This window comes from Nicotiana attenuata, chromosome 2 (genome assembly GCF_001879085.1).
Source record: "Nicotiana attenuata strain UT chromosome 2, NIATTr2, whole genome shotgun sequence".
NCBI classification, from domain to species: Eukaryota; Viridiplantae; Streptophyta; class Magnoliopsida; order Solanales; family Solanaceae; genus Nicotiana; species Nicotiana attenuata.
Window position 1 is genome coordinate 42,489,075 of NC_031990.1, and position 5,228 is coordinate 42,494,302.

The following is a 5,228-nucleotide window of genomic DNA, read 5'->3' on the forward strand; positions in this document are numbered from 1 at the left end:
CGAAGAAACAAGAAGAATTAACTTAAATAGCCGTTCATCGAACCACTTAAATTAAAAATAACCTGTGAAGATATAATATACGTATAATTTATGTACTATATGTATATAATTGATATATAAGCAATATATATGGCTAGGAAAAATAAATAATGAATATGGCTGGCTATTTGTGTAAAGATCTCTTCAAACAATAAACAAAAGATATCGCACCGACAGGACGAGCAAAGGGTGATTTGCACAAATAGGATCACGTTTTAAGTTTGATCACATTAAGAAAAAACTTAAGGAAATAGCATTCAGCTAGAATTTTGGACAGTGTTTCTGGTAATCGCTACATTTTTTCATATGGTGATCATCAACATTTGCACAAAACCTGACAATCATTAGAATTTTCATATGGTGATCATCAGGATTTGTAAAAAAAGCCCGACGAAACACCTGAATGTTGCAGCGTTGTGGCTGAAAATCTTGATGACCATCATAACTATCTATTAAAGAAAATTCCAGTGATTCCTAGGACAGATTACCAAAATTGTGGTCCCTTCCGGTTTAATAGGCTTTCAAGAATGGGCAGTTGCCTAAGTGCGGAACAAGACTTGAATTGGGATGATATTCATAGATCGCTTACTAATAGCAATCCCCGTCAAAGACTTAGGCCTTCGCTAGGGATGGCAAGCGGTGCGGTGCGATCGCGGGGCAAACTTGCATAAACCAGCGAAGATCTCAACCTGCCCCGCCCCATCGCGCATAGTATTTTCACCCGCGTCCACCCGCTCCCACACAGACCTGCGTCTACCCGCTCCTACACAATCTCGCGTCCACCCGCCCCTCACCGCATAAGTATTTTTTTTTCATTTTGTTTACTTATTTCCTTTTCATATTTTGGCTGGCATTTTCAATTTAATAACCAAAATATTGAAAGTTCTTTTGTTTCTTAAATGCTGAATCTCAATCAAAAAAGAAAAGAAAGTGTTTTGCTACTCGTTGTGAAAAACGATAATGACCCCTTAGGGGTCGTTTGGTTGGAATACAATTTATACCGCTATAAGTTATGCCGGTTTAAGTTATATTGGGATAAGTTATGCTGGAATTAGTTATGCTGGGATTGTTGTTTATTCATTGTTTGGTATGTTGTATTAAGAATGACAATGCATAATTTCTAAGAAGAAGGTATAAGTTATACTGGTGCTAATTACCCCATCCTCTATAAGGTATAAGTTATCCTAGTGTTAAAATTAACACCGGGATAACTTATACCTGGTTTGCTAACCAAACACAGTATTAAGGTGGTATTAAATTTTTTTACCACCCTTATACTTTCTTATACCTCATACCAAACGACCCCTAATATTATTTTTAATACCCCTTAATGAACGTCTTTACATCACAATTCAGTTTTACAAAACAAATTGCTATATGTCTTAGTTTTTATGAAAATATTCTTTTCATTTATGAAAATATCTCTAAGTAGTATTAACGTATTATCTTTTACGAACTATATCATAAAATTATTGTTAAAATAATAAGCAAATTGTTTATGTTTTTTTCCAAAGTGGATTAGCAATTTGTAGAGAAGCAAGTTTTATGGGTCATATGGTAATCACAGGGAACTCAGAATAAGAAGAAAAATTCTTACACCCCATAAAATCGCATAGACCCGCAACCCGCCCTGCATGAATTTTTATGAAAAATATTTCAACCCGCCCGCATAGCTTTAAACCCGCACCGATACCCGCCCCACCCCGTTTGCCCTCTCTAGCCTTGGCAAAACTTAATTAAGAGTAGGTCGCCTAGAGAACTGCGACTTGCTTTAAAATATTTACTGATTTAAAAATTAAAACCCACGAGTAGTTTTTTTTAAGGAAAGTCAATAATTTAATTTAAAGGGCCAAATTAATTGATTATAAGACCAGAAATCCGTATTCCTCATTTATTCGGCATGATAGAGTCGGTTGTCTTTGGCAGAAGCTTCAAGTGGTTCCACAAGTTTCTTCAAGATCATGCTTCCTTTATTGAACACATATGCATATTCAAGATTTAAATTTTATACGTTCATGTCATCTTTATGAATTCAGGCGACGAATTTCGAATCACTTAAAATTTTGTGGGGGCCAGCAGAAACGATCTAATATACAATAGTCATAGCTTGGTCATGACCGCTTCTTATTATTTTATCTTTTTGAAATTTTAGGGCCAACAAATAAGAATTCAGGACGCTTTTTAATTTTTCGTGTGCTAATGTCCGCGCCATCTTCATGAATTCGAGCGACAGGATCCGCATTACCTAAAATTTGTTGGGCCCAACAAAAACGACCTAATCAACAATAGTCAATGACTATTCTTCATTTTTTGGCGTTTTAGGCCCATAAAACAGGAATTCGTGACGAGTTCACGCCATCTTTATGAATAATGGTGACAGGCTCCGTATTGCCTAAAATTTTGTGTGCCCATCCGAGACGACCTAATAAACAATATTCAATGCTTCTTTATGACGTTGCTCGTTTTTTGCGGTTTAGGACTATAAAACAGGAATTCGGGACGATTTTTTATTAATCATGTGCTTTTTGTCCACGCCATTTTCATGTATTCAGGCGACGGGCTCCGAATCGCCTAAACTTTTTTGGGCCCATGTTGATACCCAATTTTTTCCTATATATATTTTAATATGCAAAGTACCTTCAAAATGGCATATGTATGCATTTATAAGTATATCCAAGTGTTCCATTATTTTTTCTTAATCTTAAAGATTTTTTAAATCAATTTATTCCCCTATTTTATCCATAAAAATCCAATAATAATGTCTAAAATTATCACTTGGGGTCGATTCACTTGTTGAAATTTTATATTTATGCTAAAATATAGCCAAGATGATTTTTGCATATTTTTTACAAATTTTACTTAGTATTTTTAAAAGCTAAATTGCATAGTTGTAATATTAGCCTCTTTTAGGATTTAATTACGTGTACATTTACAAAATTAACTCCAGTATTTTTAAATAGTTAATTAGATGTTATAAATCATTTTAGCACTTTCAATTTATTCCCAAAAATTAATTTATTATTTTTATAAATTAAATAGGGAAAATTGGCTATTTAAATAATGGCCCAATTTCATTTCAATTATAACCCAATTCTGACCCCAATTGAACCCCGACCCAATTACAAATTAAATCGGCCAAAACCCAATTTCATAAACCGACCCACCTACCCTTTCTAATCTAGGCCGTTGATCATTCAGATCAACGGTCACTACTACAGCTTGCCTTAATTAATCCCGAACTACCCCCAAACCCTTTCATTTGTTACCACCCGCCGCCTCTGAATCCCTCCTCTCCCCAAATTCTCTCTACAACACCACCCAAACCCTAGCCGCCGCCACCCTAATCCACCCTAATCCATGGCCTTCCAGGGTCATCTGAGACCTGTACCGGCCTTCCATGGTTTCTATGTGTTTGGTTCTGTGGTCTCATGACCATACTTTGAAGGGATTTGGTCCAGTCTTTGCTCGATGACCTTTCTCCGGTCATCCCTGACCTTTCTCCGGCCAGCCATGGCCATTCGAGTCAGACCTTTGACTCTCCTGTTTAGATCGGTAACTTTCAAGGCCTTTCTCATTGCTCTTGTGTTTTTCTGAAACCCTAATCTCTAAGACTTTCTCGATTTCATTCAGATCTACCTTAGATCTATGCTTGGAATTTTTAAGTGCTTCTCGAAGTCTCTTTGACTTTTCTTTCAAAGTGACTCTTCATCCTTTCCGATTAGGGTTTTTCTATTAGATTATTTCGAAACCTCTTCTCTGATTTTAACGTGTTTCTGATTTTGTTATGCTTTGCTCATGTTGTTCTTCTATATGAGTTGGTATGTTGGAAACCCTAATTTCTTTTGGGTCTCATTCGAGTTCTGAAGCTGTTTGATAGATAAGTGCTTGTTTGGTTAAGTTCTTTTTCGATTTATTTGCTTATCATCTTTTAAGCTCGATTATTGTTGAAAAGAACCTATGTCTTTGGGTTTGAAACTGTTCGTTTGAATGCCTGGCTCGATTTGAAGTTCCTTGTTTCAGAATCTCTTTTCTTTATGCGATTCCTCTGATTCTGGGTTTTTACTATCTTTAAAACTCGACTATGCTTGAAACCCTAACTTTTCAAAAGGTTTTCTCATCTGCTACTGTGAGACCCTTTGCATGCTTCTGATACTCTATTTTTCTTCACTATTGATTCAATGTGACTTGACCTACTTGATTATTATGCTTTGAATGTTTTCTATCTACTGAACCTAGTGCTACTATTGTATGCTATTTCTTTTGCCAATAGGTTTGGCCTCGCATGTCTAGTGTTTGTCACTCTATTTATATGCTGAAGTTCCTTCTTTGATTGATCTTCAATCTTGGGACGGATTTCAAAACTTTTCTTTTATGAACCATGATTTTACTCGCCTGTTTAGAATTGATTGACTCCGTTCCCTTTATTGTAATATTTACCTTGCTGAATCTATTTCCAAAATAAGTATATTCCCGCACTTAGAGTCGATTGCTTACGTAATGTTCTTACTAATTCTTTTATGGCAATAATTAGGCTGTCTCTAAATTGATTTCCTTCCTTATTTTGAATCCGTTAAATAGTGATTCCTTAATTAAAGGGAATCGCTTGTATAATTGATTCTGACTGATTGTTTCCATATTTGCACTAAGATTTTACTTGTTACCTCTCCTTCACTCGTTTTCAAAAGGCTATAGATACCCTGCACCCCTCCTCTTTCAAAGACACGAACACAAGGAATAAAAACACTTGAGTTCAAAACACACACTCCACTAAAACTCTCTCTCTTTTCTCTGTTGCTACATGTGTTGCTGCCTTACCTAGCCGGCTGAAAGCCAAGGCTAGGCTGTGGGAAGCTTGCTTACTTTTCTTTCTGCATTTGCATCTTCACTGGTATGTTCTAACTAATTTTTCAGCATCAACAACAACATGTTTCTTTACTATTTCCTTCACCCTTGCTTGTTTCCCGCTTGTGTTTAATCAAGTCCCATTACTAAGCATGCTGTATTTTGCCCTTTCCTCTTCTGAATTAATGCTTTCTTATGTATGAACTCTGTCAGTCACTTATTATGACTTTTATTATGACTTATGGATCCTAAACCCCATATCCCCTATGTGTTTGATATTCCTTGGTTGGTTTGGGGCATGTCAGCACTAGACATTGCTGTGCATGACCCAAACCCGACCTCCTTGG